At 38.6% G+C, this 22,183-nt stretch overlaps 1 non-coding gene across 1 annotated transcript; it reads right to left on the bottom strand.

Annotated features, from left to right (window-relative positions):
- Positions 1-8,295: 8,295 nt before the first annotated feature.
- LOC145606428 (small nucleolar RNA R71) lies at positions 8,296-8,403 on the bottom strand. The gene has a single exon (XR_014105307.1). It is a non-coding gene; the product is annotated as a small nucleolar RNA R71 (small nucleolar RNA).
- Positions 8,404-22,183: the final 13,780 nt, after the last annotated feature.

Below are 22,183 nucleotides of genomic sequence, written 5' to 3'. Positions count from 1 at the left end.
ACTCATATCACAATCTTATGAATGATGGATGCTGTATAGAACTTTCATTTTCAGAGGTAGTCAAGGGACCCTCTTAATTATTTTTTGGGGGTACCTTATTAAGTTGATAAGAATCTTTGATATGACTATTATACTTTAATGATAGGATAATGTATTCCTTTTACTACCAGCTTATGAAAAAAGCCAAGTTCACAATCATTTCCTTTTATGTAACTTTATTTTGAATGTTAAGGTTTTCAATTGTGTGAAAGTTTTGCATTGTCATGTGATGATGTTTCTTTATGATAAGTTTTCTGCATGTGAATCATAGAATCATTCTGATCTATGTGGTTTGGTAGACCTATATATACATATACATACATATATACATATACATACATATATACATATATATATATATATATATATATATGGAATTTACCTTTGAAGTGTGCTTCGCCCTCACACACGGGCTCGTACTTGAAAGATTCTAGCTCTGAAAATATCTAGCCTCCAACGGTATCCACCTACAAGGACGAACACCGACTTTTTAGGTCCGCTACCTTGGAGTTAGCAAGGTCCGACCAAAACCCGAGTGTTAATGCAGTTTAAGAGTTTTTGCCAAAATGCAATGCTCTTTTTAACTCCCACCCAAGCAAAGAATTCCTAAGCCATGCCATGACTATTTATAAGGAAGGATGCTTTGTGAATTCTACTCATCTTTCAATGTCGGACTTTTCACAAAAAGATCCCATATGAAAAGATTGGTGAATTCAACCCTTAGTTAAATAAACCAAGGAACAAGTAACATGTGTCACATGGTTAGGAGTGGACCACTTCCTCACTTGGTCCCCAAGGCATTTCACATGCAATGTGAATTAACCATGTGTCACCCAACCTTGAGCCCCAAGTTGGGTTCGGTTGGCCCATTTTATTTTGGCCCGTGTCCATGACCCATCAACCCGGGTACACGGCCCTTGCCACATGTGTCGCCACCGTGGCGCTTCGCTACCATGGCGCGCTGTCACTTGGCTGTTGCCAACTTGGTTGCCACGTGTGATACCACATGGCGTTTTTCCATGTGTGCTGCCACGTGGCACGCTCCTATTGGGCACGCTTTCCTTGCCTTTTGCATGATCAGGATTTTACCTGTTACTTGAAGCATTTTCCTGTCTCGCCAAATCCTAAATTTTGGCTCGACATTTGAGATATCCGAAGCTTGGTTTCGACGCTCCAAGCTCGAATTTCCGACGTCTAAATATTTAATACTCGGGTTAATTTCTTCCTGACTAATTCGTCGAGTCGGTTCGTTCATTGCTATGGGTGTGATCTGAAGGGTTCAGTCAAGATTAAGCTGTAATATTAATTATGCAATAATATTACTGATCGGAAGCGGCCTCCACCCAGGCATTTCGATCACTTGATCTTACTTAATATATTAGCTTTCTAATACTTCTGAACCCACTATCAGAATAATACACTTGTCCGAAGGACACTATTCCTTTCAATATATATTTATATACACACTAAAAGCAGCATTTGAACCCTAACCATCAATATTTTAAGGAAAGAAAATACAAAGCTAAGACAACAAACAACATATTTTCTCTGCCTCACCTAAAAAAGTGAAAAGAGCAAACACATGTAATTTTAAAAAGTTGCATATTTACTTAATAAGAAAGGTGAAAGGAATGGTGTCCTCCGAACAAGTGTATTATTCCGATAAAGAGTTCGGAGTTATTAGAAAGCTAATTACTCATTAAGGTCAAGTGATCAAAAGGCGTAGGTGAAGGCCGCTTCCGATTAGTAATATTAATGTATAATTAATATTACAACTTCATCTTGAGTTAACCCTTTGGGTCACACCCAAGAAACTAACGATCCGACACGACGCATTAATCCGGAAGGAATTAATGAGTCGCTCGAGTAATATAAATTTGGACGTCGAAAATCGAGCTAGAAGCGTTCAGACCAAGCGTCACAAATCGAGTCAAATTACCAAAGACGAGACGGTGAAATCAATGATTAATCAACAAGTTACTAAAATATCCCTAGTGTTGGAATGCCCGAAGCAAATCGAGTGCTAGGGTCCAATGGTGCTACCATGCGCACCGTACCAAGGCAATGGTGCTAGGTGGGCATGGCTAGCTAGCTGTTGGCGCATTGCTAGCCATGCTAGCAGCACCAGCCGCACGCAAGCAACAGTTGCCCGCATTGGAGCGTGGCTTGCTACGTGCATGTGCGTGCTTGGTGCGAGGCTAGCATTGCTGGCTCGCCATGCTAACAGCGCCTAGCAATTAACAGCTAGAGTTTTGCTAGCGTGGTAGCACGAGGTGTGCATGTTTTGGCCAGCAGCAAGCAAGCTCGCACGGGCAGCAGCTCATCCGCATCATAGCTCGCACGGGCCAAGGTAGCTTCCCATTCGCATCATAGCTCGCACGGATAGCAGCCCAGCCTAGCACACAACTTGTGAGAGCAGCCGGTTTGGGAATGCTTGGGGAGGAAGGCATGGTCTCCTCCGTTGTGGTCCTTACCTAACCTCTCCTCCTACGATTGCTACTTGTTGATTAATTAGTTGTTGGTTTTTTTCTTTTATTTTTTATTCTAAAATAAAATGAGAAAATTGATTTTACCAACTCTCCCACATTATCGATGGGAGAATGGATTTCTCACTTGAGTTTCCCTATAAATATCCCCTTGGGAATTGGGGAAACTCACTTGAGTAAGTGCTCAAAAAGGCATCACCACTTGAGAGAAAACCTTTAAGCTCATTAAGTACTTGGGTAGTTTTTTTGGTCCGACTTGGCTAACCATCAAGTAAGAGACTAGTCGGGTCGAGTTGTGGGTAGATACCGTCGAAGTCTGTTGCGTTTGTGAGGCTTGGATTTCTCAAGTAAAAGCACCGTAAGTCGAGCGAAGCACGCATGAATTAAGGGTAATTTGGTCTTTTTTCTAATCATTTATTTTATATCTTTTAGTTATGTTAATTGTGAGTTTTTCCTTGGGCTTGGATTTTATTACCGCGGTGAGTCGGACTCATCGATGTTGGGGTTTGGTGAGTCCGACTCACCGCGGAAGAAACCCAAGCGAAGATCTCGCTCGCAAAAATTAAAACCACATAAGCATAATAAATATAAAGACAAGGGTAGAATAGTAATTATACCTTTGTTGCGTGCTTTGCCCGACCTTAAGGGTTGTTACTTCGAAAGCAAGCCTCCAAAATACGATGGCCTCCAACAATAGTCCACCCACAACCCAACCACCGACGAGGGTGTAATGCCTTGGGGTTAACAAGACCCGACCAAGCCCAAGTAATAATGAGTTTAAGAATTTTTAAAATGGTAATACCCTTTTCAATTCTTACTCAAGCATCTTTTCTAATGCCCCAAGTTGGGTATCTATAGAAAATGATGTGAGTATGAAAATTTCTCCCATCAATGTGGGACAATGTGATTTTCACATTTTATTTTAAAGCTAAAATAAAATTATTAAGCTAACTAGTAATAAATCAACAAGTGTCAAGCTTACATAGGGGAGTAGGTGAGGACCACTTGGAGGGGGGCGGGGGGACCAAACTTGCTCCCCACTCCCTCTCCCAAAACCGGCCAACACATTAAAACAACCGCCACTCATCACGCACCACATGGCAGCCCCACTTAGGTACCAAGGCACCCATGTGGGCTGCGATGCTAGCGGCTGCCACGCCTAGTAGGCCCACCACAAGCGTGCGGGCTGCTAACACTCTCGGCCAGCAATCCCAGCACTCTTATGCGGGCTGCTTGTGCTCTCGACTAGCAAGCCGCGCACCAAGAGTGCGAGCTGCTACCGAGAGATGATGCCAATGGCTACTGCTTCCTTGTGCGTGCACGTGGCTGCGGCAGCCATGCTAGCATTGGTGCGCTAGCACGCACCAGCCGGCCTAGGCTTGGCTTGGTGCGCATGCTAGCCACCATGCTATGCATTGTGCCCCTAGCACTCGGTTTGCTCGGGGCGTTTCGATGATAGGGGTATTTTGGAAAGTATGCTGATTTATTACTATTCGAACGTCTCGTCTTTTTCTATTTTCGACTCGACTTTCGACGTTCGGTTTCGACGCTCTAAGCTCGAATTGCCGACGTCTAAATATCAATTACTAATTCGACTCATTAATTCCTTCTGAATTACTTCGTCTCTTTGGTTCATTAGTTGCTTGGTTGTGACCCGAAGGGTTCAGTTAAGATTAAGCTGTAATATTAATTATGCATTAATATCACTGATCGGACGCGTCTTCCACCCAGGCATTCCACCCAGGCATTCTGAATCCACTATCAAAATAATACACTTGTTTGAAGGACTCCATTCTTTTTAATCTCCCACTTGTCCTTCTGGAAAAATGAGCTTTTAGTGTATAGCCCTTTTCCTATGTCCCATAATGTTTCTTCATGAACTATTGGGTAAGATTATTCGTCATCCCTATTACGTCCAGAAGTGTTTCTCAAAATCCGAGTTTGAGTGTCAATAAACTGATGATTTCTAAAATCCATCTGAGCACGGTTATGCATTTTCATAGTCTCACTCTTCGAGTAGCCTTATAAACAAAAAAGACATATTCCCTATTGTTAGTAGGGGGACATTCCTTATCTTGTAATGTAAGCTTCTCTTACTAAGAGGACCTAGCCGCCCGATTGCCATCGTTATAATTTCCATGTATAGCAAACGTATGACCAAAATCATAACGGACTAGTACTCAAACAAGAGACCTCACAATACTCATGGTGAAGGAAAAGAGTTCTGATAGCAACAAATTCTTCAGGAGCAGGAGATCCTCGTGGAGGATGATGATTTTAAATCTCTTAAAGTACTCTCATAGGTCAATCTAGTATGGTTCCAAACTAATACCTCTGCAAATGATTTATGTTCTCGTAGCACAAGAAACAGTGCTATAAATCATACTACACACTAATCTTGATTGGTCATTAATCATCCACCATTTAAATGACCTTAATCTGGGATAGTTTTCGATTAAAATATTCAATGTTCACTTAGTAGGTGTTTCTTTATCCAAGACATTGTCTTGATACCCTATTTTGAATATTTTCAAAATCGAATGGACTGAATATTTAATTCTAAACCACAATTAACGGAGTGATTTAAATTGAATGAACAATTTAATTACTCCAAAACTAAATGGTTCATCATAGTGCACGCGCTATACATTAAAATTGTCTAAAATTAATTAAAACACTAAAATAATGAAATAAAAGCCAATCACCGATGTGCCTGATTTCCGTTGCCTCAATGTGTTTGTTGTGCTTTACTTGAGACAAAGGTTTACTGAGTAGATCGGCTACATTGTCATCCGTTCCAACCTTGCAAATTCTAATTTCACCTTCCGATTTCCATTCTCTAATCATGTAAAATCTCCTCTGGACATGTTTGACCTTCTGATGCTCTTGTGGCTCTCTGGCCTAAGCAATAGCCCCATTGTTGTCACAATAGAGGTCTATTGGACCCTTGATGGAGGGTACAACATCAAGTTCCCCAATGAACTTGCGAATCCAAACTACCTCAGATGTTGCTAAGTATTCGGCTTCAGTTGTAGAATCAGCAGTTGTGCTTTACTTAGCACTCTTCCAACTTAACGCTTCTCCATTGAGATAAAATATGTACCCAGACCGTGACTTGAAGTCTTCTCTATCTGTCTAGAAGCTTGCGTCGGTATATCCCTCAAAAATCAATTCATCTTTGCCACCATACACCAGAAATTTATCCTTGTTCCTTTTCAGGTACTTTAGGATATTCTTGGCCGTAGTCCACTGCACCTTTCCTAGGTCTGATTTGTAACGGCTCGTAGCGCTCAAGGCGTACGATACATCTGGCCTAGTCACATATCATGGCATGCATGATCGATTTAATAAGTGAAGTATATGGAATCTCATTCATCCTTTCTCGCTCTTCAGGTGTCTTTGCACACTGCTTCTTGCTTAGGGTTATGCCATGCGACATGGGTAGATGGCCTCTCTTGGCTTCCTCCATGTTGAGTTGAGCCAATACCTTATCAATATAAGTACTTTGACTCAATCCTATCATCCTTTTTGATTGATGACTGTCATTTATGACACTCATTTGATTCTTTTTAGGATGAATTTTATGCCTTTTCATAGTTATTTTCCTTAGTTTTCCTTTAGTTTTGTTCCTTATTCTCTTAGTTTGCATTTCTTTGTTTAATTTTATATTTTTATGCATTTCTTGGTTTATTTTGCCTTTTTTCTCTTTTATTTGCTTGTTTTTGTTTATTTTTCAGGTTGAGATTGTGATCCAAGGATTCCCGAGTCTCCTTCCCTCATTTCACATCATTTTAGATGCCTCTTGCTTGCCATTTGGAACTCAAGTTTGAAGGAACACAAGGATCAAGTTTATGAGTTGGTGCACGCATGCGGTGGGGGCACCACTTTGGTGTTGAACCTACCGTGGAAGCCATATCAAGACTGCCTACCATAGTGTTCATCATCATCACCAAGTTGAGTTTATGAGGATGAGCATCAACAAAGAAGGGGAAGGAGTGCCCTGCACCAAAGCGCGGGTGCGCCTCGCCTGAGCGCAAGCGAGCTTCCCGGAGCCTTTGTTCCATACCCACATTAGAGCGGCTACGCCCCTCCCTTGCATTGGCCGCGCCTTTTTCTTTCTTTTTGGGACGATCTAACCGATTTCTCCTCGTTAGTTTTACTATATATAGTTTTTCCTTCTTTTTTAGGGAGAGAATTCAATTAGAGAAGATTAGATCATTTTTAGTTGGATAATTGTAGAGAGAGAAAGAGTGGAATTGTAGAGAGAGAAACTCTTGATTTGATGATTGAAGATTGATTCTACTTTGATTTGAAGCAAGTTTGTAAGGGTTTCTTTACTTTAATGCAATCTTTAGTTTTTTATTTCATTTGTGTAGTTATTGTTCAAGTTTGATTAAGTTTTGATTGATTTTAGTTTGTTTGATATGATGATGATGATTTTGTTGATTAGCTTAGTTTTGATCATAATTTCTATGGATAGTGAGTAGTTTACTTGCTAAGGTGATGGTGAAGCATATATGATGTGATGGATTGATGTTAATTGGGGGATGTTGATGGAGTTGATGATGTGATTAAATTGGTTGATTGATTATGTGCATGGTTGCTATTGATTGAAGAGTGGCTAACTTTGATTGATGCACTATATTGCATTGTAGGTTCACATTGATACGGCCCATTGATTTATTTGTGTCCTACATTTGTCGATTGAGATGGTTTGTAAGGTTCCTAATTAGTGTCTCTCGTAGTTGACGCTAGTTTGACCTCTAGGAGATTAACCTATCACTCTCTTTTGATTGCGTGATTGATTTTCCCTCGCGTCACTCGACTTAGCCAATTTCCAACCCGAATTCGTTATTTCCATTGCTAGTATATGTGGATCCTAAACCTTAGTGTTTCATTATATTGATTTCTACTTGTTATTTAGTTGTTTAGATCACACACACACCTTACCCCTTGATTTCGAAATATCTTGACTTAGACCAAGGTAGTTAGCTCCCATTCCTAGTGGTACGACCCTCGACTTACCATTATACTTGTATGAAGGTGTATTGAGCGTTTGTCAATTTTGTTTTAGCATTTCTAGTTCCAACGACCTAGCTTAATCCCTTGTCAAAAATGGCGCTGTTGCCGGGGAATGGCGTAGATGATTGCTTTTGTTGTTGAGTTTATTTCATCTTATTTTCAAAAATACAAAAAGATTTTCTTCTTAGGGCTACACTTGTAGCGATGTTACTAATAGTTTCATTGAGTTTTGTATGCATAGAGCACGAGGACATTCCCTTGTACCTTTTGATCTGGAAATCGAGAGGACACTTTCAAGGAGAAGGATTGCTAGTACGTCTTTGAGCACAAGTTCTTCAAGTGAAGAAGAAGAAGAAGAACAAAGCATGGGAGAAAATCCGAGAGTAGCCTTAAAGGAATTGGGGATTCCCGGTGCATATAGGTTTGAAAGTGGGATTGCATTGCCAACAAAACCGGTGAACAATTTTGAAATAAGACCGGGCGTGATCACTTTGATCTAAAGGACACAATTTAGTGGGGCTAAGAGTGAGAGCCCGCTAAACTATCTTAAAGAGTTCGAGAAGTATTGTAATACTATCAAAGTGAATGGTGTTTCTCAAGAGTTTATCCGGCTCATAGTTGTTCCCCTTCTCTCTCATACGACGAGCCTTAGAATGGTTAGACAAAGAGGTCAAGCCGAATTCTCTTAGAACATGGGACGAGGTTACTAAGGAATTCTTGTCTGGGTTCCACCCCTAAAGAAAATGGCAGAGGCAAGGACTTTGATTCAAAGTTTCAAGAAAAAACTGAGTAAGAGCTTGTATGAAGCTTGGGAGAGATATAAGGAGTATCAAAGAGAATGTCCCCACCATGGCATCCCAACCTATCAAAATATTCAAATTCTTTATGGAGGGTTGAGTCCTCAAGGAAAATCATGACTTGATGCGGGAGCTGGAGGGCCAATTATGAACAAAACCGAAGAAGAGGTTGTGGACATTATCGAAGATGTGGTGCGCCATTTTATGGATTAGCAAGAAGGAGAAAGAGAGTCTTCAAGCAAGAATGGATCAACGATTTATTCGGTTGATCACCTCAATGCCATGAACAATCTATCATCTCAAGTTGTAAGTTTGGGAAAGAAGATGACAATAGTCAAAGCCAAGCTTGAGAGTGCAACTTTCAATGCACAAGGTCATCCCTCCCACATTAAAGGGAGAGGTACATCTTCAAACTCTACTCCTCCTTCTACTTCTAACAATATGCCCAATGGATGATTATTTTGTGATGTTTGTGGGTTTTATGAATATGATTCTTCGACTTGTTCAAATGGGTTTGAAAATGTTGACAAAGGAGAGAGTAGTGAATGTGAACATTCGAACTTTGTCTCAAACAATAACAATGGTTGACGGTTTGATGAACTAAGGAACTTTGGAAATAGAAATTTTCGCCAATAAGGTGGCGTTGATAACTACAATAATGTAAATAATAGGAACCAAGGAAATCAAGGTTTTCGAGGAAACTATAATAACCAAGGTTATGGTAATCAAAGACAAGGCCAAGGGTATGGAAATCAAAGCCAATCTCAAGGCTTTGGTGGCCAAAACAAAATTTTGGCAACAATCAAAATAGAGCAATTGGCACAATCAAGGTAGGGGTAATTTTCAAAACAACCAAAGGGGACCCCCACCCGGATTCGCTACAAAACCACAAGGTGCATGTTGGTGAAAGTTCCTATTCTCAATTATCTAAGTCCAATTTGGAGGATATAATTGAAAATCAAACAAAAATCTAGAATACCTATATGGCGGTGAGCGATAAGAAATTTAATGAGATCATGACACATAACAAAATGCTTGAGACACAAATCACATAACTAGCAAACACTTTGAAAGATTATGCTAGTCCTTCTTCATTGCTTTCCCAATGACTTCACCCCAAGAAACTAGTTTCTTCTATCACCACGAGGAGTGGAAGAGTACTTGAAGAGAGAGTTTCTAGGGATGGTGACGCAGGTGCATGGAACTTAGCGGAAGAAGTGAAAGATGTGCCACGTGTCGTGACACGAAGTCGAGCCAAGGTCCTTGGAGGTCACATTTTGGGGCTAACCATCATCACATTTGAAGACAAGAAGCTTATCCACATATGATGCAACTACTTCATTCAGCCACATCTCCTTCTTTACAAGGAATGTTTAGGTGATTCAAGTTGGAGGTGAAAGTAGAGTTCAAGAGCTTTCCAACGACTAGTCACATGCCAAATTTGAGCAAGAAACCAAGAAGTTATGAACGTTTGAAGTTGAGCTGTCCGGGAGCAGGGGAGTTTGCCCGAACCTAAACTGGTTCGCGCGAACCATCAAGGCAGTTTTAGACCTGATTTTTGCATCTTTACAGGAGTGGCCGAACTTTAAAAGTTCGACCGAACCTACCCACAAGTTTGACCGAACTTACCCTAAGTTCGGCCGAACCTTTTCCCGTTTTTCTCTCATTTTATGCGCACTATTTAAGTTGTTTTTAAGATGTTTTGCAATTAATTTTTGTTGAGCTTTGTAATCAAGAGACTTTCTCTCTCTACCATAATCTTTGTGATTAGCTTGCTTTCTTTGTGATTGCATCTCTTGTAATCTTTGTGGTTACACTAAATTCTAGCTTTACTTGGTGTTGGCTTTGATTAAGACCCCTATTTCATCTATCTTTGTGAATTTGAGATAGGTTTATCTTGGTTTGTGGGTTTTAACTTGTTGTTACTTGATTTCTCCTCCCTTTTACTTGTCTTTTCTTGGTTATTTCGAATCATTTCGTATCAAGAGCCTAGGTTATTAGCCTAGAAAGATCCTACCTTTTTGATTTTCTATTTCCCCCTGTCAAAAGATCTCATACTTTCCCATAAAAATTTAAAATTTCCCTCAAAATACAAGCTTTCTATCTTGAAACATGGGTGATAGATACTATTATGAAGATGATGAAGGTTACAATGAAACCTCTAGATTGAATGCTCTAGAAAGGAAGTTTGATAAGTCCTAGAAGGAGGGGGAGCCCTAGTGAAGATTATGACTCTAACTATCCTCACCGGAGAAGGGAACACTTCCAACGACACCATGAGGATAACCACAACCGAGAAATCAAGTTGGAATTTCCGGACTTTGAAGATAATATTGATCCTAATGAATTTCTTGATTGGGTTAGAAGTATGGAGAATGTGTTTGAATATAAGGGTTATAATGATGAAAAACGTTTCAAATTGGCCATCCTTTAACTAAAAAAACATTCTTCTTTGTGGTATGAGAACTTTAAGAACCGTAGGAAGAAAGATGGAAAATCAGAAATCACTTCTTGGGAGAAATTGAAGAAACATATGAACAAGGCTTTTGTGCCTAGAGATTATTTGCAAGATGCTTATCTTAAATTGAACTCTCTTAAACAAGGAACTATGTCGGTAGAGAAGTATACCAGGGAGTTTGAAAAACTTTCTATCATGAGTGGAGTTGAGGAAGCACCGGAGCATAAGATTGCTAGGTATATTGGTGGTCTTGAAAGAAAGCTTGGGCAAAAGGTTGATGAGCATGCCCATGGAAGTTTTGATCAAGTGGTGCAAGTGGCTTTGAAGTTTTAGAAGTATAACAAGGTGAGTAGTGCTAATGGGTATCCTAAGCCTACCTTCAAGAATTCTTTTGCTCCAAAGGGTGAGACAAGCAAGCCCATTTTCAAGGATGAAAAAGGCAAGGCTCCCATGCATTTTCCTAGCAAAGATGATCACAACAAGATGGGAAATCGAAAGATTTGCTACAAGTGTAGAGGCTATGGAAATTTTGCTAATGAGTGTCTAAATAGTAGAGCTATGATGATTCGTGAAATGGATGATGATGAGTACGAAGATTAGAAGAGGGATTTTAGTGACCTTATATATGATGAGGAGGATAAAATTGTAATTGACACCAAAGAGGGTTGAATCCTTGTTATGTGGAGAGCACTTCACTCCATTTCCACCCCTTTAGCGGAAGAGCAAGGGGAAAACATCTTCCAAACTCAATGCACCATCAAGGATCGGGTTAGCAATCTTATTGACAGGGTAAAGTCGTATCCCCTAATCAAAAGTAATACCTAAGTCCTCTAACTAACGTAGATAGGGAAGTAGGGTCGAATCCACAGGGAAACTGGTCTTTCTACTCCTAATTAATTAATATAATCTAAATTATTAAGGTAACCAATTTGTTGTGTTTAATATGAAATTATACTATATATGAAGATTAAGTTTAGGGAGAAAATTAATAATAAGAAGGCCTAGGGTCACAGGTTCACCAATAATTAATATTCCGGGATAAAACATAACAATCAACAATTAACATTGCACAATAACATGATTAACAGGCTCTCGCAATTTATTAACCAACATAGATCTAACAGGCTCTCGCAATTTACTAGATAAGTTCCTATTGAAAATAGCCTTTAATATCAAATTAACATCTGCTCGATTCATCAATTCAATATTGCTAAACATTCACAATCAAATTACATCTGCTCGATTCATAATCTAATTGCAAAGAATTAAAACAATTCAATAAGAAATTATCATGCAATATCAATAATCAACAATAATAAATTATCCCTTCATATTAATTATGGATCCCCATAAACCCTAGAATTAAACTACTCACACATAATTAAATCTAAAACATGCAAAGTGATAAAAGAAGACATGATAGAAGAAAGTAAATAAATAACTGAAATTAAATCAAGAGTTGTAGAGAGAGAAACAAGAAAGAAAATAATACTAAGAGTTTAATTAAGGGAGAGAGAGCGAAAAGAAAAGAAAACTAAACTAAAATTTATTAAAAAAACTAAACTAAACTAAAGCTACCAACCTCCCCCCAACCTACGTACTACTACCCCTTTCATAAGAAAAAGTCAGAGGACTTTTATTCCCACTCAAACTCCTCACCAAACAAATTCCTTCAGCAAATGAAGACGTGTTCCGCGAAGTAAGGCCCAAGGATTTGTAGGCCCAATATCTTAAATAGCCTAAGTGAATCGCTGATTATATCTTCCCGATCGGGCCATGCTTCCCCCGATCGGGCCCGGTCAGTTGGGCTGCGAATTGGGCTTCGAAGCTCTACTATCCTTTTGTTCTTGGACTTGGTCTTTTAGAGTTCATTAGCCCAAATTCATTCACTTGTTTGGTCCGTAATAATAACTTGTAAAATCTTGGACCTCTTCACATATCGAGCCCTTAATCATCGAACCAAATTTAATTAGCTCGACCTTGGGCTTAAAATATACATTCATAAAATACGATCCGACTCTAATATTTTCGTAGTGGCTCAATAAGCTCGGAAATTGTCATAAATCTGCAAATTCCTACAAAATAATACCAACTCTACAAAAACACTAGAAAACGTATATTAGTAATAAAAATAGCTCCGTAGAGCTCAAATAAGCACAAATATGACCATGGGACGGGGAATAAAAATATATATAAAATAGACTCATCACTTATCATCAATAGTGGCTCTTGCACTAATGTGGCCTCACCAACATTGGTGAGCAAGCTCAATCTTGAAACTACCGATCATCCTACTCCCTACAAGCTTCGATGGCTTACACTCACAATAAGGTGAAGGTAATGAAACAAACTCTTCTTTCTTTCTCAATTGGCAAGCTATATAAGGACGAGGTGAGGTGCTCTGTGATGTATTACCTACAGATGCTTGTCATGTATTGCTTGGTAGACCTTGGCAATTTGATAGAGATGTAATGCATGATGGATGAAAGAACACTTATTCATTCATGATGGATAAGAAGAAGATTGTACTCCAACCCCTTGTCCCCCACCATCAAACACAAAGGACCCTTCGATACGGGAAACACAATCAAAGAGAACTTTCTCATTGGGGAAAATGAGATGGGAAAAGAGATAAATCAAGGACACCTTGTCTTTATTTGTCTTCTTAGGAAACACAAGATAGTGAGCGAGAGAACCCAATCCACCCCCTTGTCAAGGAAGTATTGGTTGAGTACCATGATGTTTTTCCTGATGATCTCCCACCCGGTTTGCCACCTATTAGGGGAATTGAGCATCAAATAGATCTTCTTCCCGAATCACAACTCCCTAACAGACCGGCTTAAAGGCGTACCCCCAATGAAGCAAGAGAGCTTCAAGGACAAGTTTGTGAGTTGATTGAAAGAGGATTTGTAAGGGAATCCCTTAGCCCTTGTTCGGTTCCGGCTCTTTTGGTTCCAAAAAAGGATGGTACATGGAGGATGTGTGTGGAAAGTAGGGCCATCAATAACATCACCATCAAGTATCGCTTCCCTATTCCCCGACTTGATGATATGCTTGATGAGTTACATGGTTCCAAGGTGTTTCCGAAGATTTACTTAAGGATGGGATACCATCAACACTAGTAGAAAAATAGTCATTGGCACCGATCAATGGCCACCGGTTTTTTAAAACCGGTGGCAAAAAGAAGGAGAAAATTGGGCGGGATTTTGAGGGAAGATTATTGCCATCGGTTCAAACCGAACCGGTGGGGAAAATGTAAATCCCATCGGTTTAAAACCCGTGGCAATAGTAAAAAAATAAAAACAAAAAACGCCCCTCTATTTTCTCTCTCATTCCGCATTATCTTTCTCATTCCTCAACCCTCGACCTAGCCTCTTCTTTCTCCTCTCTCCTCAGCTAGATCTCCTTCTTCTCTCTCTCTTCTTTCTCCTCTCTCCTCAACTAGATCTTTTCTCTCCGGCCGTGCCGCCGTCCATTCCACCTCGCCGGCGCACTCTCCTCTCAGCTCTCTATTTCTCTCTTTCATTTACCCTCGCACAACCACCAACGCCGCCGCCAATTCGAACCATGCAAGCATCAATTGGCCACAACCACCGTCGCTGTCGTCTTCAATTTGAACCAAATACAACAACAACAAACTTGAATCAATTATCGATTCAAAAATCAGAAATTTGATGTTAGGGTTTCCGGGTTCTTTGGCTTTGCGTTTTGGTCCAATTATTCAGGTTAAATGCCTTGATTTTTTTGCGTTTTGGGTTTAATTTATTTGGTAGAATAATTGATTAAATTTATGAAAGAAATATTCATGATTGTGTATGAAGTATGAAATTATCTGTTTTCTGATTGATAATTAAGATAAATGAGTTGTTCCATTGTTCTGTATGAATTTAGTTGGTTAAGGTGGGTTCAGGTTAGGGTTAGGGTAGGTTGAGGTGGTGGATCTGGTGGATTAAGGCGGGATCTGGTGGGTTTAGGGTGGGTTAAGGTGGTGGATCTGGTGGGTTTGGGTTAGGGACTTAGGGTGGGTTATGGTGGTCGGTCTGGTGTGTGGGTTCGGGTAGGGGTGGGTTGAGGTTTTGTGTTTGGGTTTAGGTGGTGCATGTGGTGGGTTTAAGGTGGGTTAAGGTGCTGGGTTTAGGGTGGGTTAAGGTGGTGGGTTTAGGTGGTGCATCTGGTGGGTTTAGGGTGGGTTAAGGTAGTGGATCTGGTGGGTTAGGGTGGTCGGTCTGCTGTGTGGGTTTGGGTTAGGGACTTAGGGTGGGTTTTGGTGGTCGGTCTGCTGTGTGGGTTTGGGTTAGGGACTTAGGGTGGGTTTTGGTGGTCGGTCTGGTGTGTGGGTTCGGGTAGGGGTGGGTTGAGGTTTTGTGTTTGGGTTTAGGTGGTGCATGTGGTGGGTTTATGTGGTTGGTTAAGCGTGGTGGCTGTGGGGGCTGCCAGCGGTCAACTTTATATTGACTGTAATTTGTTTGGACGATTAGATTATTTACTTGTTGAAATTGGCTTCGTAAACATCGATTGATTAAGCTATATGAATGTGTTAAATTGATTGTGGGTATATTAATTAATGTCTTCATTTGGTTGATTTTTTTTTTATCTATTTTTCCTGTTAATCAATTTTTTCCATTCCTTGCTCTGTTCTGCCGCGACCTTGAATATCTGAATCGTGGTATAAATCACATAATTTAGTTTTTTTAGGGATTTGGATAATCAGATTAATTGTATTAATGGGAGAGCATTTATTTACTTTTTGTTTCAGAGGTATTGTCACACTGTCCTTGAAAAGGGTCCAGAAGCTGAGTTTTTTGAAGAGCTGGGTCCTAAAGCAATGGTTGCTTCTGGTAATTATCCGAGTTAAGCTCTATCTTTCAGCGTTTGAATTTATGTACTCCGTATATGTTTATTTCTCAAGCTTCATAGATGCATCATTTTTGCTCAAATTATAGGCTATTTCTCATCTTAGTTATATGTACTCCGTATATGTTTCCCCATTTTCCTAACGTCTCTAGCACGTGTTTTCTTAATTATATATATGTAGCCTGTGATTTGGTGTTTCTTCTTGTAATGGTTTTGTGAGTATAGTAGTATCTAATGTGATTTTGTTAATAATTTTGGATATAAATTCATATGATTACGGGGGCTACTATGTTATTGCATGTGAATTGTTTTTTGCACTCCAAGATTTGTGAAGTACTTAATGTGAGATTCCCATGTCCAGGAGAAATGATAGTTCCAATTTCTGAACTACAGAACAAATAGGTAGCAGATAGATAATATCACTTACAAGATGAATTACCTTGCTAATTTTGTTATTTGAAAGCTATGGTTTTATATTACTCTTATTAATCTATAATTCTTGTATTTTTCTTTTCCATTTTCTTTTCTTATTTTTATTTTCTTTTCTTTTCTTTCCTTTTATTTTCCTTTTATTATTTATTTTCTTTTCCCTTTTATTTCTCTCATCCTTGTATTTTATAAATACCCATTTTTGGGTAGAGAGAGAAACAAGTAGTATTACATTTAGATCATTTTCCTAGCTTAGTGGAGAGCTTCTCTCTCTAGTTTTTAGGGTTAATTTTAGGAGTAGATTTTAGAGAGAGAAAGTGAGGAATTTCAATGGTGATTGAGAGATTGAAGATCCAAATGTGACAATTGTATTGGAGATCTACTCTATTATCAATGAGCATTTCTAAACTCTATCTCATTTATTGCTTTGTTTAATATTCATTGTTTTGATTGATTGATTTGATTGGAATTTTATGATTTGATGATTGATTTTGGATATTCATGTTTGTATTGGTAGAATTGATGATAATGTTTGAGTAGTTGTTTAGTTAGGGATTTGGTGAAGCTTATGATGTAATGAATTGATGTAAATTGGGGATAATTGATGGAGTTGATGATGTGATTAAACTTGGTTGACTGATCATGTGCATGTGTGTGATTAATTAGAGAGTAGCTAACTTTGATTATTGCACTAGATTGCATTGTAAGTTCACATTGATACGGACCATTGATTTGTGGCTTGCATTTACTTGATTGAGGTGTCTTGTGATGTTTCCTAGCTAGAGTTTATCGTAGTTGACGCTAGTTAGACCTCTAGGAGAATAGCTTGACATGCTCTTTTGGTTGCATGATTGATTTTCCCACACATTGCTTGACTTAGTCGACTTTCCATTCCAATTTGCTATGTTCATTGCTATTATTTGCGGATCCTAATCCCTAGCTCTTATATTTGTTTGGTTTCCTCGTTTTAGTAGTTGTTAGAGTCACCTTTTATCTCTTGTCTTCGACCTAGCTTAGGCATATAATTGGAAGCACTTAGACATTACCGTTCCTTTGGGTTCGACCCTTGACTTACCTCTATACTTGTATTTAGGTTTGTTGAGTGTTTATAAATTTTGTTTGGCTTAGGGAGAATTAGCCCAACGACCTAGTTTTCCCCACGTCAATCGCATGAGATTCTTCCAAGATGATAGGTGTTTGAGCAAAATTACATGGATCAGTAAATTAGAGACGAAGAGCTTTAATTTACAAAACATTTTAGCAAATTTGGTTGAAAGGAAACGACCAAGTTCAAAGTTCGGGGCAAAATCGAGCAACAAACAGCAGCAGCAAGAGCAAAATAGGGAAGGCCCGACTCCAGCGCTAGACGACAAGTCTGTCGTCTGGCAACAGATGAAAAGTACGGCGACACATTTTCCAGCAAGCGCCAGTGTGGCGACACAATGCGTGGCCCTCATATTAGATTATGCGGTCCTAGTGCACAATTTCGGGTTCCTTGGTACGCTAGTTAGCCCATATAAGCAATTTGATATGATTAAGTAGTCGGCTTGATTACAATCGCAATAGGTGATCGACCTGACAAAAGATCGTCTCACTTAGCTTAAGGCGACTAAGCATTGGCTCATCGCAAGCACCAAAGTAATGGTTCACAAAGAATTCCTATGATGGAAGATTTCCTCAAATCAATTTGAAGCCTTTAAGAAACTTAGATATGGTTTTTGAGAAGGATTTTCCAAAGATGGAAGGGTCGATTAGAAGATTCAAGATGAAGAAGTCATCAACAGGAGGACTTTAAGATTAAAAAGAGTCTCTCACTTGGATTTGAGAAGGACGGTTTGAGATGAAGCGACCTTCGATAGCTTTCACTATGATTGGGGAGGTTATTATTTGATTTGAGAAAAGAACAATTCAAGATGAAGCGTTCTTTGATAGCTTTCGCCGGGATGGTGGAAATTATCATAAGATTTGAGTAGATGGCACGAGATGGGTGATCTTCGACAGTATTCGCTAAGATTGTGGAGGTTGTCACCAAGATCTAAGAAGATAGCATGAGATGGGCGGTCTTCGACGGCATTCGCTAAGATTGTGGAGGTTGTCACAAAGAGTTGAGAAGAGCAGTTCGTGATGAGGCGGTCTTCGATAGCTTTCGCTATGATTGGGAAGGTTGTCACCATGATTCAAGGAAAATAGCTCGAGATTTAGCAGCAATGATAGATGATGTCCCAAGGTATAGAGGAGATTGTCTATAGCGGCGAGGTACTGTCGTGGCGAGGTATTGCCACAACCTGGAAATGACGAGGTACAGTCATCTTCGATGATGTTCCCCAAGTATTGTGGAGGATTGTCACAAACAATTGAAGATAGCGAAGTAATTTTACCTTCAAAGACGGCGTTCGCGAGGAACTGTGGAAGTCGTCACAACAACAAAGCAATAAAAATCGGTTACCTTAGACGCGTGTGCTCGACGGTGCAAGTACGCGTTTCTGAACTCTTTTATCTATTTAACTAATGCTAGTTTATAGGTATCGGCGTTACAAGAATGATTTAGGGTCGCAGAACACTTTGAATCATTCTCCGTCCATATCGCTACTTTGACTTTTGTTTTCGAAACTTACGTTTCTCCAAACTCAGTCAAAGTGGGGGATTCTATAGACACCCAAATGTGTCTCTCCAAAACCAAACCCAGTGATGAATATCTTTCATGTCGTATTGTAGGGAATATTTCAAGCATTATGACCCCAAACTTGAACCCCACTGTGATCATACACTTAAGTATGGTGGCGTTCCAAAGGGAAAGAAAAGAGAGAAAAAGAGTCGCCAACAAGTTTTAGGAACTTGTAAACCCAAAAGACAATCCAAAAGGACCATCAACTCCATAAGGTCTTGAACCAAACAGGGTCCGGGGATGAGGGTACGAATCCAATCTACAAAAGAAAGGACCCGCCCTATAAAATAGGCCTCTACTTTGTTCTGCTCGTATTCATGTGCGCTTTTCGAATAACATACAAACATTATATTGAACCTAACCTGTTTATCTATGTTGGTTGAATATTAATGCACAAAATAATTCTATTATTGGCGATCACTTGAGTTAAAATCACATTAGCCTAAACCAAATTGATAATTATCTTATTAAGCGTGATTTCAAGTACAAATTCCCTTTAAACATGCATAAAAGGTGTGATCAAGCAATAACAATAAAATAAATATCAAGCAACATAAATAATAAACAATAATAAATCATGTGAAGGCATAATAAAGCTTAAATAAAATAGCAAGATCCTAAGCATGATACTAACAAGATTAATAACAAATCGTAGCATGTCACTAAACAATAAAGATCAAAGCTTTAAACCTAACATGGTACTAACATGATATTAGAAAGGATTAAAGGCATCCTAAACATGATACTAGAAAGCATAAAATAACATCCTAACATGATACTAGGAATATTAAACAATAATAAGCATGCTTTCTACATTGTTAATAAAATAGGGAGTAAGCTAATCTACTTACTTTGAAGCCTCGTACCTCTTTCTAATAACAAAATACACAAGTTAGTAAACTTCAATGAAAATAATATAGAACAACTAAAGAATTAAATTGGAATCAAAATAAAGTTTTGACTAGATTTGGACCAAACCCTAAGAAATTATCAACCTTTCACGTCTAGGGCGAAGACAACTTCGAACTTGGCTAAGAGATTCTAAGTCTTGTGAATGCGGAATATTGTATTTAGTAGGTTGGTTTAGAAAGAGAGAGAAAAAGTAAGAATTAAGTAATTCCTGATGAGAGTTGATGATTGAAAAAGTGGAGATATGACCTCTATTTATAAGAAAAAAGAGAAGGTCGAAGAATAAGAAAAGAAACCAAATTCGAATCGAAATAAAACTCGTAGACAGCAGTTTTTACGAATTTTGTTTTTATCATATCTTTTGATCCAGAAGTCCAAATAAGTCATATAATATGTCGTTGGAAAGCTCTTGAAGTCTAATTTCTAATGCAACTAAAATCAGATTAAAATCATATGTAGATAAAAATATATGGACGAAATAGTAGGACGGTGTCAGTTTTGGATAGAGTTTCGTATTCCTTTTATATCTTTTTCGTTATAGCTCGAATTAATATTATAATATATCATTGGAAAGATAATTTCAAGATATATCCAACCATACAAGATTTAGTTAAAAAATATGAGGCACGAAAATAATATCTGACTGTCTTTGAACATGTTTAAAATCCGAATAGAATTAGGACTTTAAAAAAGGAAACTTTTATAAAAAAAAAGGAAAGTTTATATTTAAATCAAATTCCTTGATCTTATCTTTTCAAAAAAGGATAATTAAGATATTTTAGATACTTATAAAAGATTCTAATCAATCCTAATTAGTTTATGAATAGGATTAAACCCTTGGATCCTCCTCATGATCATTGGGTCGTAGGTAAAATCCGGTTTGGGCCCAGTTTAGTTTTTTGGCCATAACTTCCTCATTATTCGTCGGAATTGGGCTTATAATATATCGTTGGAAAGGTCTTTTAAAGCCCCATCCAACTACACTATTTTTTGACCTTAATTATGGATCAAACTAAACTGGTTTGGCTATTTTCAAATAAATAGAGTTATTTTCAAAAATAGAGAGAAGAGAATTTTAATAAAACTAAACCGCAACACTTGACTTTCAACCACTTTCACCTCATTCGATTATGGTTTGACGTGAAAGACATTCATCACTGGGTTTGGTTTTGGGTAGACACAAATGGGTGTCTACAGATGCCCCCACTTTGACTGAGTTTGGAGAAACTTATGTTTCGAAAACAAAAGTCAAAGTATCGATAGGGACGGAGAATGAATCAAAATGTTCTGCGATTCCAAATCATTCTTATAACGTCGATACCTGCAAACTAATCATTAGTTAAAACAGATAAAAGAGTTAAGAAACACGTATCTTGCACCGTCGAGCACACGTCTCTGAACGTAACCATTTTGTTGTTGCTGCATTTGTTGTTTGTGACAACCTCCACAGTATCTCGTGAACGCCATCATTGAAGGTAACAATACGTCGTCATCTTCAATATTCTTGGTGACAATCCTCCACAGTATTTTGGAAACATCGTCGAAAATAACTGTATGTCGTCATCTTCTAGGTTGTGGCCATACATCGCCACGGCAGTGCATCGCTGTAGGCGTCGTTCGAAGCGCGCCTACGTAAGCATGTTGTGAATATGCTTGGCACTCATAGGAAGTGGGAATTGACATATACGATTAGGGACACGATTAGGGACAAGGAAAGTAGGGAGCCGCCAACAAGTTTTTAAGGAACTTGTAAACCGTTCAAGGATCATAAAAGGCAACCACGAAAAGGGACAACGATAGGCAACAACGATTGACCCGTGAAGGTTACACCCCATTCATAATACATGAGATTACTAACTCCATATGGTTCGGAACCACGAAAGGAGGATCGGGGATGATGGTACGAAGTGAGTCATGGAGTCACATTCGCCCGTATTGGCCTCTACTCGATTCTTATAGTGAAAAGCATTCCTGCAATCTCAAAGGCATACAAACAAATATTCAATTTGCTCCAAACTATTATTATGCTAAATTGGTTGAATATTAATGCACACATTATTCTAAAATATTAGTGATCACTTGATTAAACAACAAGATTAAAAAGGAACCTAAACCGGTTGTTCAAATTATCTTATTAGTCGTGATATTCAATTACATATTCCCTTTAAACATGCAATATAGTGATCATAAATAATAAAAATAGACATTAATATTGGAAGCAATTCAACAATAATAGCGTTAGTCAAATCAAATAATAATAATCCTAATCATGATACTAGCAATATAAAATAATATAAGTAATTAAATTAATTACTCATACTCTGCGCGTTCCTTTAAATTGCTACATCATGAATAAATTGTTAGTAACTTCAATAAATATAAATCAAATTGAAATTAAATTAAATAAAAGGTAGAGTTGATTTGGTCCAAACCCTCAGTTATTCTACCTTTCACACCTTGGTTTAAGTATAGAATTTCGGGTATTGTATGAACTCCTTAGAGTGCTTAAGGGATATAAAATGAG

The sequence above is a fragment of the Chenopodium album genome, chromosome 22, assembly GCF_948465745.1.
Source record: "Chenopodium album chromosome 22, dcCheAlbu1.1, whole genome shotgun sequence".
NCBI lineage: Eukaryota > Viridiplantae > Streptophyta > Magnoliopsida > Caryophyllales > Amaranthaceae > Chenopodium > Chenopodium album.
Note: the sequence above shows the minus strand (reverse complement) of the source record. Positions and strands in the feature narration are given on the sequence as shown.